Source organism: Salvia hispanica, chromosome 5 (genome assembly GCF_029641045.1).
Source record: "Salvia hispanica isolate PSC_SH4W2 chromosome 5, Shi_PSC_v1, whole genome shotgun sequence".
In the NCBI taxonomy this organism is placed as follows: domain Eukaryota; kingdom Viridiplantae; phylum Streptophyta; class Magnoliopsida; order Lamiales; family Lamiaceae; genus Salvia; species Salvia hispanica.
In genome coordinates, this window is record NC_142696.1 from 8,553,973 (window position 1) to 8,568,302 (window position 14,330).

General features: G+C 38.8%; 1 pseudogene across 1 annotated transcript; it reads right to left on the minus strand.

The window, feature by feature from the left end:
• Window positions 1-10,627: 10,627 nt before the first annotated feature.
• LOC125186155 (NAC domain-containing protein 4-like) lies at window positions 10,628-14,285 on the minus strand (annotated as a pseudogene). Its single transcript, XR_016130946.1, has 3 exons — window positions 13,934-14,285; window positions 12,590-12,855; window positions 10,628-11,278 (listed from the first exon to the last, which is right to left on the minus strand). The product of XR_016130946.1 is annotated as an NAC domain-containing protein 4-like (transcript).
• Between the last annotated feature and the right edge of the window lie 45 nt (window positions 14,286-14,330).

Sequence of the window (14,330 nt, forward strand, 5' to 3'; positions counted from 1 at the left end):
TAGTGCTCAACAAGATCTTTAGGTAAATAAATAGAATATTTGGTAAGATTTTATTCTCCACAATAAATAAATAAATATTATGGAGTAGGGAAGAAGAAATACCAAAATAGATTCTAAGGCATAAACACCAAATTTTCGAAAATTTGGCCCTTCTAATTAGTCATGGTTTTGTTTTGGTATATTTTACGGAGTAGAATAAAATATCACGGAACAAAATAAAATAACATAAAGAATCCTCCCATGGAAAAAGAAATAGGCGTGTATTTGGCTATTCAAAAGAAAGGGATCTTTTTAATATTAACTAAAATAGGATATGACAAGATCTCTTGAAGTATGGAAAGATTTGGTAGAATATTTAAATTCTAGGTATGGAAAGAAATCAAACAAGGGATTAACTAAAATAAAATAATTCTTTCCTCCCCAATATGTGTGATTTTCGAAAATCACTAGTATTAGGTGGCTAATATTTATGGAAATTTTCTCTATTATTCTCACTCACCCTTTAACAAATAATTCATCACATAATTTAATTAATCACATATGCCACATCATACTAGTCAACAAATTTGACTTTTCAAACTTCTCAATCAAACAAACTAATGCCATCAATTCATTTATCGAATAATTCACTCCTTCCACGTCATCAATAATTAATTCTAGGGCCCAAAATTTAGGGTTCTAAATTCCGGGATGTTACATTCTACCACTCTTAAAAGAAAATTCGTCCCGAAATTTGGTACCTTTATGGAAAGAGTTTCGGGTATAGTTCCATCATCTTATCATCAAGCTCCCACGTGGCTTCCTCGGTCCCGTGGTTTTTCCATTGTATTTTCATGAAGACAGATTTGTTTCTTAGGGTTTGAACCTTATGGTTTAGGATCATCTGGGGTCTCTCCTCGTAGCTCAAGTCTGGGTTCAACGCAATTTCTTTAAAGTGAATCACGTACTTCGGGTTGAACACGTACTTCCGCAACTGCGACACATGGAAAACGTCGTGCACGTTCCCAAGGCGTGGGGGTAGCGCCAATTGGTACGTAACGGGTCCTACTCTTTCTAGAATTTCACATGGTCCGATAAAACGTGGTTGCAATTTCCCTTAAACCCCAAAACGCGTTATCCCTTTCGACGGGGATACTTTGAGGAAATCCTTATCACCAGCGTGGGACTGTAAGTCCGTCCATCGAACGTCGGCGTACGACTTCTGTCGGTCTTGGGCTTCCTTCATTTGCGCGCGGATTTTTTGAACGATTTCGACCATTCCTTCGACTGCATCGAGTCCAAGCGCTCTTCGTTCGCCAATTTCATCCCAATAGAGTGGAGATCTACACCTTCTTCCGTATAGGGCTTCGTATGGCGCCATGCCGATCGTTGTTTGGAAGCTGTTGTCGTAAGCGAATTCGATCAGAGGGAGTGCGGTCTCCCAACTTCTGCCTCGTTCGAGCACCACGGCTCTTAGCATATCCTCGAGAGTTTGTATCGTCCTTTCGGATTGTCCGTCGGACTGTGGGTGGAATGCCGTGCTAAAGTTTAATCGAGTTCCTAGTTCGCGTTGTAGGCTAATCCAAAATTTCAAAGTGAACTTCGGGTCACGATCGGACGTAATCGTCACTGGGACTCCATGAAATCGCATGATTTCCTGTACGTAAATCCTAGCTAACTTATCCGATCCATGTGTTACGGAAATCGGTATGAAGTGCGCACTCTTAGTAAGCCGATCTGGCGTCGATCCCGGTAACGCTTCGGGGAAAACGTCTGGAAATTCTCGCATGACAGCAACGTCTTCTATATTCTTCTCCTCCTTCTCCTCTCCATTAAGATAGACGAGGTCTGCGGGTCGTCCTTTCTTTATCATCGTGGCGGCTTGCAGCGCAGAGACGATAGTGGTTCGTCGGTTCATCGAGATTCTGCGGTATACGATGGGTTCTTTTCCCGGAGTTCGTAGGAATATCTGCCTCTGAATCGTCGCAAAGTTCGCGGTCCCAGTCCATTCCTAAGATTACGTCGACACCTCTCATCGCCATCACTCGCAGATCGTAAGCAACTAACTTAAGTTCTCGTAGTGCGATTTCTATGCTCGTGCAAAGTCGGGAAATCTCTACTAGTCCTCCTACTGGTGAGGACACCATCATCCTATGTTCAGATTTTCTAACAGGCAAGCTCAAGTTATGCACACACAACTCAGAGACAAACGAATGCGATGCGCCCGTGTCAAATAAAACGATAATAGGGGTATCGAGGGTTTCGCCTATACTTGCTAGGTTTCCGTTCTCGTGCTTCCCTTGCTCATTTCTGGGCTGCGTTTGGTTCACGGCGTACGCTCTAGCTTGGGCAGGCGGCCTTGGACGAAAAGGTTGTTGTTGCCGCTGCGGTTGATCCCGGTTCACTCCCGATCCCGCTGGTGGCGCTCTCGGTGGCTGTCGTAATCCCTGATGGTTTGGCCTTCCCACGTTTCCCGCGTTCCTACTTGGACACTCCCTAGACACGTGACCGTTTCCCCCATAGCTAAAACACCTACTCGGGTTCGGTACCCTACATTCCCCTAAGTGATACTTGGCGCACACGTTACATTGGGACGGTCTGGCCCAGGGATCACTTCTCTGATTGAACGAAGTCTGTCCTCCTCCGTATGGCGGTCGGCTTTGGGTAGGACGGTATCGCTTGTTATCGTAATGGGTTCTACTCTCTTCCCATCTCCGTTTATCCCGGGGGTGCTGTGGCGGCGATAGTGCTGGGGTGATATTCCCCGTGTTCCCCTCCTTCGGCATCGCCGCTTCGACGTCCAGTGCGAGGGCCAGTGCCTCCGCATATGTGAGTCTCCTACGAACAGCCAATGCCATCTTGATCTCGTGTCTCAGGCCTTCGCGAAACTTATCGGCCAGCTTCTCATCAGTGTCGGCCTGTTCTGGCGCATAGCGGGTCATGTCACAAAGCGCGCGGTCGTATTCGGTCACGGTCAGACGTCCTTGGGTTAGGTTGTAGAATTCAGCTGCCTTCTCCTTGCGGTAGCTTTTGCGGTGGCGGGATTGACTGCATCACGCTTTCCTCATTGGTGGGCTGAGGGGTCGGTTCGCGGTTATTGCGTCTCGGCGGCATTCTGACTAAGTACTAAACGAGTTTTTAACAATCATGTGGTTTGGTTGAATAACAGAGTCCATGGGTTAATCGTATCGAATTGAAATGGTGGGGTGTTTGCGCATCACCAGATATCAAAGTGGATAACAAAAGAGCGCTGTCAAAGTGTGAACATTTCGAGGATCAATTGCGTCATAGGATGGAAAAAGAATCATTGCTTATTTGGCAAAAGGAATTAGAGTGTAAGTGTCACAAAGACAACCGTACTATGAGGTAGCGAAGCATAAGGTGCAATAAGGCATTGGAAGACAGTTGCTCGGCAGGGTGTCATCATGCGATGGTATGATGAAGTAGTGATAGAAATTTCACAATGGTATGAAAAGACAATAAAATCCATTGCATCACAAGATAGCAAAAGTGGAAAGATTTCTTCATGGCATATCAATTAAAGCGTTGCCTTAATGAGGTCTTAGTATCAAAGGAAAATAAAGAGGGCAAAATGTGAAAAAGGTACGCAAAAGTCAAGCAAAACAATCGTAAAGGGGTTATTGCACACATTTCTTCCACATTCCCATATATGGTCAAAGGATTAGTTCTACGAGTCCTAAGTCTTGGTTTCCTAGGAACGCGAGCAGCATGTGGCTCTTCATCACAACGATACATCCATCGGCGGGCCTGGCTCGGCAGGTACTTGTGCGGTGGGGAACTATGCGACGGTCCGTCCTTTGCGGCGGCCATGGCTGGAAGCAGTACTCCTAATAGGCCAACTATATCGCCTCGAGGCTTGTACTCGGGCGGATTGAACCACGTAAATGGTGTAGCAACTTGGACAGTCCATTCGCTCCAAGGGGTCGGCAGGCTGTGGATAAGTGTCGAGATCCCCGCGTGATGGTAACTCCTCCATACGCGTACGCATCCATTCAACGGTCATAGGATTTGGCGACGTAGGTCAAAAGAAAGGACTTTTCCGTCCCATTCGAACTCTTGGTAGGTCTCTACGAGGAAAACCTTATTCTTTGCATAGTGGTCTCGCATAGGTGCGTGATATCGGTTGGGCATCCACAAATGGGAAAATGCAGCGCTAGCACAAGGATCGAAAATAAAAGTAAAAATGTATAAGGTTTCAAGTGACGCTGAGAGTATGATGGATATGTAGGTGTCGAACGATGGAGGTGTGAAGGTACTATCATATCAAGAATAAATGGAATTTCGTTTCCAAGGCAAAGGGTTCGTATGTTTTCGCATTTTGAGGATTTACAATTGTCGCTTGCCTCGCGTTTGGCGCTTCGTGCTGCCACGTTCGATATCGCCACAAAGGGTGGAAAGGAATAACAAGTATGTGTGGTTCCAAATGGTGTTGCAAATGGGGTGGACATGTGTATGAATTTCAAAAGATGATGGTACAAAGATAGTATCGTCGGACGTTTTCGTTCCTACGGCAGTTATTCGCGCTTTTCCTTCCACGTTTCGTCGAGTCCTCATATACACTAATAATGGTTCAACGACATTACGTTATAAAAAAAGAAATCACATTAATGGATTCACGGGTTGTTAAAGGCACACTTTCTTCTTCCGAAGCCTGGGAAGTGGATTCCCGATTCGCATGTCCTACGTTGCGTCTAGGCGGCATTCTAATTCATTTTCACTCGAGTTGTTAGCGTACTTATTCGAATCCAAAGATAGTGACGTGGTATATTTGAAAGGAAAGTTTGATTATTTCTAAAAGCAGGGTCCAAGGAATGACCACACAATAGTATTGTAGGAAAACAGTTGCGCAAGAAAGACATAATCAAGTTGCATAACAAGATGAAAGATACTTGGAAGAAGAATGGAACGGACAAGTAGGTTCACGCAATAAGGTAGAAAAGACTAGAAGTAGCTCATAGCGAGATAAAAGGTGTGAATTCCCCATAGAATCCCAAAATGTGGTCTCAAAGGGGTCTCAGTACAACGAACGAAAAGGGGTGACGCAAATGCGAAAGTAAAATGGTAAGGAGAATAAAAGCTTTAGAAATCTCAAATTCCATACCAGACTGCCCAATCAAAATTTACAAAAATTTCGGACAGCGGTTATTGATCAAACATGTCAAGGCCTAAAACAATCGGTCGCGTCAGAATTTAGAAATGCAGACAAATGTCATGAAGTAGCACTGAAAATGGTACAACGGTTTTGTTGAGGGCAACTCGAAGTGATTGGAACTTTTCAGAACCGTTAAGGGAGAAGAGAACATGATAGCTTTAACTTGGTACTGAAGAAAGAAAAAAAATCATTGGATGCGAAACAATATATGTGGTGAAACCAAGCTAAAAAGAATTTCACTTTTGCCAGAAAGAGCTTGCCACAAACATGGTTACAAAATAAAGGGGTGAACCAAAGTTTCAAGAAGAATATTCCATCCTTAAGGAAAGATAGGTCTGGAGATGTGATCATACTGAAGATCATAACTACAAACAACTTTAGGAATGAAGTTCAATGACGGAAGCTTATAAAATCAATTATCGTTCTTATGAATTTGAAGGATACTACTCAAGCAAGAGGTCCAAAGTTACAAGGGCAAACACGATTTCAAGCCAAGTGAATAATGACTCGATATAGGAAAAGAAATAAGGGACGCCACTTGCAAATTGTGAGTCAACCAAGGTGTTTAAATAGATAAGGGCTCATGGTCATTCAAAACGTCCCGAAAAGAACTTAGGATCCAAGTAAGTACTGTTGATTTTTTTTTTTTTTTTTTTTCAAAAAAAAAATGGTCATTCTAACTACGAAGGTCACACTCCCTTGCACATTTCTCCCGAGCCTGATCATGGTAATGTCGTTCTATGAAATCGTGGATTCCAAGTGGAGATTTATCGTATCGTCGAAATTAATAACTATTTTTCGGATGGCCGCATGTCGCATAATCATTTCCGGTTGCCGGTATACACGTGGTCTTATCGTCGTCGTATTCATGTTGCATCGCCATTTTGGCATGGTATGTAAGAGCGCATAGTTTTATTAGATCTTAGGGATGATCTCGCCATTGTAAGGGTACACCAGAGTTCGAAATTATATATGTATATTATTTTTTTTTTTGTTGGTTCTATCACTTAGGAAAGTGATATTGCGGTCGCCCTTTTACAACTAAGTCTTAGCCTACTTCTTAGGCACTTGATAATTTCAAGCATAGCTTGAAGTCTCCTACTAGTCATTCCCCGTCTCTTTTCGTGTTTCGTCAAGTTCTTAAATACTCTAATCGCTTTACACTAGTCGTCCCGCGTTTCTACTGTTGATGTAAGCGCTGTGGTCGTATAGCCAAGGCGTGCTTGGTTCAAAAGTCCCATTCTAAGCGTCATAATTTCACAACATTTCAACAAAATCCTCATGTATTCACATTCGCATTTCACAATTTTCACAAGTTCACATATATACCATTCAACAAATCATCATTCAAGAAGCATCGCTTCATATTCACAATAAGTCATCATTTTAGAAGCATCGCTTCATAATCACCACATTTCCGACACTTATAGCATGCTTTTCACAAAATAACACTTCCCACCGAAATTTTCAAGGGCATCAAATTTAATTCATAAATCAAAGCAATACTTGGTACCTCTTTCTTCATGGTTGAGCGAGATGAGTTGCGGTGTTGAGCCTTCCGTATTTAGTGCGTTAGAAAAAATCACTTACAAGACAACTCAAATTTTTTCTTTGAAAAGACTCTTGGGTACAGAAAGGAAAGAACTGAGGCTCTGATACCAACTGTAACAGCCCGCCCTCCTAGGGTACAATAAATGCTGCGGCTATTACCCAAAACTGACTTAAAAGCAATCGGAACATATGCTAGGGTTTCATTCAAGGAGGTTAGACCAAAGTAATTAAAGGAATTGTCAAAGCAATAAAGACATCAACTTAACCTAGAAACTTAAATAGGTAAACGAAAAGGGAGTTTCATAAATGACGATCAAAACTTAAGAGTATGACATAGGTTTCAAGATAAAGTCACAAGAAAAGTATAAGGCCTCAAAAACGAAGAAGAGTGCCAAATAACCGAATCAATATCAGAGTGTATCAAAACTTAGCGGAAAAGGACCAAGAGAAAAAGGGCAGCTATGTATGAAGACACAACTACGCTTGCAGTTCAAAAACATCCACCTTAATTAATTAACATGCTCAACACCCGCCACCGCTCGTTGCCGTTCAACCTGCACATAAGGAAAACACATGCAGGGCTGAGTATTTTGAAATACTCAGTGGACTCGTTGCCAAAACACTTTATTCAATAAGTTATGCCACCCTTACCAAGTGAACTCGAGTTTTAAGCAGTTAAGAAAAATATCACGAGTATCACAAAATATTTTCCATAGACTGGCCAGTCAAAATAACTCCCCATTTTCCTCAACCAAATCCACAATCACAATCATTCCATGGTGCGACGAAAGTGTGGCCACACTTTTCGCCCACGAGACCGGCCGACTAGCAAGGACGGCTCCCGATCCCCTCGTGTACATAGCCTGGTAGGTCTTGCGGCCCATACTCAGACCCGAATTCGTATAAACATATCCATAGCCCTAGCCTAATGGAGCGAATTCACAAACTAGGCATCAGGCGCACAATATCACAATAAAACAGACATAGGCATGGCATAACAGTTAAACCACCCTTATAACACCAATCAACATTTTTAACCAAAATAAAAGAGAGTTTTAAGAGTAAAGCCCACCTCGACTGCTTAAGTTTCAAGTAGTTTTGCTTTTTCCGTTATCTGGCTTCGCAACCGAGGTTTCACCTTTTTATTCACATAGGCACATATTCACAAATTAGATTCAATCACGACTCTTAACTTATGCATGTCTCAATACTTCCCTCTTTCCGATCGACTTGTCTTAATCATCATAAATCATTAAATTCAAGTCATGATTATCATATATATATTTTCCTTAGTGTTTCAACTCTAGATCTATCATCAGCATGTGTTACACAAGAGTATTTAGCCATCAAGCACACCACACACACACGACACATACTCACACACGCACACACATCACGCACACACCACACACACTCACATGTTCCATATTCCCTTTCCCTTTTATCCCAAATTTCACTCAAAGAAGATGCATGAGGGTTCAAGAATATCGATTCATCGGTTAGAAAGAAGAAGAAGATGAAGAAAACTTATATATAAACAAAGTACCTTTTTAGAGAAAAACAATCGGTAGAAACAAAGTAGAGACTTGGTTCTTCAAGAATTCTTGGATTAAACTTCAATTCTTCTCCAAAAGATAGCAAAATTATTGGAGAGTAGAAGAAGAAAAATTTGAGAGAGCGGGGAATGATGGGGAACGAAAATTAGGGGGCTAGGTTTAGGGGTTCTCTTATTTATAGTGCTCAACAAGATCTTTAGGTAAATAAATAGAATATTTGGTAAGATTTTATTCTCCACAATAAATAAATAAATATTATGGAGTAGGGAAGAAGAAATACCAAAATAGATTCTAAGGCATAAACACCAAATTTTCGAAAACTTGGCCCTTCTAATTAGCCATGGTTTTGTTTTGGTATATTTTACGGAGTAGAATAAAATATCACGGAGCAAAATAAAATAACATAAAGAATCCTCCCATGGAAAAAGAAATAGGCGTGTATTTGGCTATTCAAAAGAAAGGGATCTTTTTAATATTAACTAAAATAGGATATGGCAAGATCTCTTGAAGTATGGAAAGATTTGGTAGAATATTTAAATTCTAGGTATGGAAAGAAATCAAACAAGGGATTAACTAAAATAAAATAATTCTTTCCTCCCCAATATGTGTGATTTTCGAAAATCACTAGTATTAGGTGGCTAATATTTATGGAAATTTTCTCTATTATTCTCACTCACCCTTTAACAAATAATTCATCACATAATTTAATTAATCACATATGCCACATCATACTAGTCAACAAATTTGACTTTTCAAACTTCTCAATCAAACAAACTAATGCCATCAATTCATTTATCGAATAATTCACTCCTTCCACGTCATCAATAATTAATTCTAGGGCTCAAAATTTAGGGTTCTAAATTCCGGGATGTTACAGTAGAGCTTCTAGACTGTTCTTGTGATTCCCATTTTGCCCTTCAGTCGATGCTCCTCAGTCTAGTGGTTCTTCATTCTTCTACTTAATTTTCCTTGCCAGCTTCCTTCACCAGGTGATCTCTATCTTCTTCCTGGGGCTGGCAATTTCTCTACACACCTGGCTCAAAAAGGTTCGTTAGACCCATGAAATCACAGATTTAATCCCTATAACCAATGCATGAAATTAGCCTTATCACTTTTCCAACTAACTTTTCTTTACATTTCTTAAAACTCGTGCCCACAATAAGAGTGACAATGATTGTGGGATAGAGGGAGTATCTTTTAAGGCTCTATTTTGCACATTTCTCACAAAACACGTCAAAATACCAAAATACATAAAATATGCAAATAATAGACATGTAATGCAACTTCGATACTCAAAACGGACCAAAACAATGGCCTTTAAACAATGCAAAATTCGAGCGTATTAGGAAGCTCATCGGTGACGTACGTGACCTTCAAATTGATCTCGCATTAAATATGAGAGAAGATACTTCTCTTCTCCAATGACACGTCGTTTCTAGATTTAACGAAAGTGCTTCCCTAGAAAAGTGCTTTGCTTCTCTTGATAATTAACTAAGTCTTTTTGATAACTCAATTCTTCAAATCTCGTGGTTTTTGTAGTGAGTGGTAAGTTAAAATTATTGATCCATAAAAACTAAATGCCGGTTTAATAGAACACTATGATTTTGAATACTATCTAGACGATGAAATGATGTTTTTGGTGTTAAGTCAAATAATGAAAGAAATTAATAAGCAAATTAACAAACTGCGATTATTTAACATGGTAGAAGAACATATGATTTCAGATCCGATTACAACGGGAGATATGAACTCATTCATTGCATAAGTTTACATAAGTTCACCTAATCTTATTAGGAAATCACTTAATTTGACTAGGCCCTCTTTCGTGTGCACTCAATATGTTGATTAGCTTCGATTATCAGAGTCTTCTCCCAATACATCTAACCAGACACCACACGGTTGAGTGGAACTCTTTGGACTCTCGGCGTGCCGCTAATCGGTCGAGTAGCTATTCAGCTACTCGGATGAGTGGCCTTTTCTGATTCCTTATTTGTGTTGCTACTCGGTCGAGTGACTTAGCGGTTACTTGGTCGAGTGTGGCTATGGCCCATGTGAACTCCTTTTGATCCGATCTTGCCGTCCCCGACCTTGGATTTTGTGTTTTTTTGTCCTCTTCTCCGTCTTCACCTTTTGGCCTTTCAAACTATATTCCAATTGGTTGACATGAATTTTCATTGAGGTTTAAGACCATCTTCACCCACCCTAAACCCTAAATCTACCCAGAGTTTCTTTTGGTCTCCATTCCGCGCGTTTATGATTATTTACTAAACTAATTTTGTACGACAAATCATAATGTAGAAGAAAAACCTAAATTCCATTCTACAGAACTAATATTACTTGGTTAATATCAAAATTACAAATTTTGAACTATACAACGTAATCAAATCGAATCCTTTACTAAACTAATTTTGTATGACAATTTTTTTTTTTTCTTAAAATACACATATATACACATCGCAATAATATTTCCCACCTAAACAGCATATAACTACAAACATTACTACTCACAAATTCACACATGGCCCTTCTACATCTACTTCAAATCAAGCATGCAAATAGATGCTACGTACATATATACATATGATTCAAATAAAAACTGAGCTGCTAACATTATCAAATCTAACCTCCTCGAGATAAGATGCTAAACCATCCCGTCCATCCGAGTAGAGTAGTCGATGCTCATATCGAACAAGAATCCAAAGTCGTCCTCACACTTGGTCTTGATCAATTTGAAATTATGACTGGAGGCCGATGGATGAGACACAACCTCCTTGTCACGCTCCTCGGGGTATATATGCAAGTATCCCGAGTGGACGGGATAAGTGTTCGGGTTCCGGTTTGGGTTTTCGCGTTGATAGATGGAGTTAATCATGTTTTGATGAGTATTATTGAGCAAGGTATGTTCACTTGTTGGTGATACAGCCAAATTAGGAGAAGTGCCACCAGATGTAGAATGATCACACAAATTTTGTGGGCTGCTACTCGATTTATAAACTATTCTGCATAAGACCTAGTCTTCCTGTGAATGATGGTCACAAAATATTAATTAGTTATCAAATTTGATACACATAATTTAACGTTATATTATGTGCTAAATTAAGTTAGCCGCATTTTTCTTAACCCTGAAACTGGACATATAAATTATTTTGAAGTACAATTCCATGCTAGCATATTAGTTAATACTACCTCTTTGTAAGGCATATTAGTTAATACTACCTCTTTCTCTTGCAAAAGAAACTATTTCCATTTTGGATCGTCCCTTAAAAAAAGTAACTTTCTAAACATTCTATTTTAGGACTTGGACCCTACAATTCACTAACACTACTTCTATTACTTTTTCTCTTCATCTCTTTTACTTTATCCATTTTTCTTTTCCTTTCTTTCTATTTCTTCTCTCTTATTTTACCAATTGTGTATTGAAACTTGTGTCATTTCAAAAGTTATTACTCCCTCCGTCCCACTTTAGGAGTCTCAGTTGAGTTTGGCACGAGTTGTAAGAAATATAAAGGAAAGTTGGTGAAAAAAGATAGTGGAATGTGAGTTCTACTTTTATATATTAGTTTTATAATAAAATGTGAGTGGAAAAAGGTAAGTTGAATGTGGAGCCTATTACCAATTATGGAATATTCCAACCGGGACTCCTAAAGTGGGACATCCAAAAGTAATAAACCGGGACTCCTAAAATGGGACGGAGGGAGTATTTTTTAAGGACGGATGTAGCAGTAGCTAGACTATTCTGATGTCCCATTCACGATCTAGTATAAAGACAGAAATAAAATATTTTATCATAATAAGTACAGTAGTTATTACTCCCTCCGTCCCGGAGTATTAGACTCACTTCTTTTGGGCACATGATTTAAGGAATTGATATTTAAATAGTTAAAGTGGAGAGAGTAAAGTATGAGAGAGGGAAAAAGTAGGGGAGAGAAGAGAGAAAAAAGTAGGTGGAGAATAAAATAAGATAGATGCTTTTTGCTAAAAAGGGAAATGAGTCTAATATGTTGGGACATCCCAAAAAGGAAAGTTGGTCTAATACCTTGGGACGGAGGGAGTACTAAAGATCAAACCTTAGCTTGCGAAAAGTTGTATACTCTAATTATAAAGTAATCAATAAAAAATAAATTCTAAAAGCAATTATAAACCCTCATATATATTTGTAAAACCAAACAAAAAAGAACTTGATCAGATTGAAAATAAAAAAATCAGAAAAATTACCAATAATTAATGCACGAGTACGATTTATGATTCTAGTTGGTATAAAAGTAAATAGTTTGTTAGCATAGTTAGTTTTCAAGATAAAATTAATAGAAATGAAAATTATAATACTAACCTTAGGAGGCATTAGTGGGTTCTCAAGGCGAAATTCATGCATGATCCATCCAGTTTTGACCCCATTGGGAGCCCTATGCTTGTAAAAAACCAGTGTTTTTCTCATCCCCACAATGGCCCGGGTAGTAGGGTCGAGCACAACACGATCCTTGCCGGTGGGCTTCCAATAGCCAGAGATGGTGGCCTGGTTTGTCCTGTAACCGGTTGCGTATTTACAATCGTGGAAGCTAAAGAAGTACCACTCCTCTGAATTCAGCTTCGCCACATCTGAAATTTGCCGAATTGATAATTGAGCACAATATATAATTGCAATAACAATTAAAATTACTGTTGCGTGCAATATATACTTGCAATAACAAATTAACCTAGAACATATGAACAATATTTAGCATCATGTATCATAATATTATTTCTGATTATGTGATCAAAGTTGGTCAAGATTCATCATAAAAGATTCTCAAGGACCAAAGTATTTAATTTCCCCACTTAATTAAATACTCCTAAATATGGAATTTAAGTTGATAAATTTAACACAAAACAAAAGTGTCATAATTGGTTATTAATCCATTGCTTTATGATATATATGTCAAACCAAGTTCGAATCCTTACGCTTGATGCCTTATCCTACGAGTCATAATTTATATGTACGCTTACATACACAACCTATAAACGACATTTGATATTGCATAATTAAAATATAATGCACTAGTTTTTTTCCTTTGATGGCGACAGTCGACAGGGAATATTTAATTTCTTCTAAGAAATGATGAAATTACCTTTCGATAATTAAGATTCATGAACAAAGCACATCCTTTCTTAACTTTATTTTCTTTAAAAAGAGAATCCTTTTAGGAAAATAGTTTTGGAAAAAAAGAAAGTGACTCTGAAAATGGTGGTAAATGAAAAAATATTGCAATTCTATTTGTGTAAAGAGAGAATTAAATCAATTAAAGTCTAATGGGTCACTTTTTTCTATAATTAATTGGTTTTAGGATAGAATTTTATGCATTTCGATTATAATAATTGTTGACTGTAGGTGAAATTTAATAGATCCAAACAATATATATAACTTTAAATTGGAGTTAATGCGGTAGAGCGTTAGTCCAACCTGATAAGAAAAAGGTTTAATCTCTAATGTTCATCTTAAAGGTTGGAAAAAAAGGGGCGAAACCATTAGATAAGTTTAATGGTCTCCTCCTATAATCAATTGACTTTAGGATGGATTTATTTGTTTAAAATAGAAAAATAAATATAAGTAAGAAAACATCAATTTCCTCCTAAAATTGACATACAAAAAGAAAAGAAAAGAAAAGAAAAGAAAAGAAAGATGTGGTGAGTTACTTACCAGGTAGGTGCCACGGGTCACAAGTATGTAGATCGATTTCGAGTAAAGTGCCTCTAACAAGTTTTTCATTAGCAATCCTCTTATGAAGATAATGGCAAACCAGCTCTTCATCACTCGGATTAAACCTAAATCCCGGAGGTAATGACTGCCCAATGTCTCTAAGACCCATTTTATTCTAGCTAGAGAGAGAGAGCAATTATGTACTATGCTTTTTGTTTGTGTGTTGTACAAATATTTATACATACAAATATAGGTTGATTCTTTGTCAAGGGAAAAGTAGGTTTTTGTGGGAGCGGTGAGACAGGGAAGTTGGCAAACTCATTCGTTTATGTGTGTGTATTTGGTGAATGAGAATTTAAACAAGTGATAAGTTTGAAATGATCATATTCAATTTATT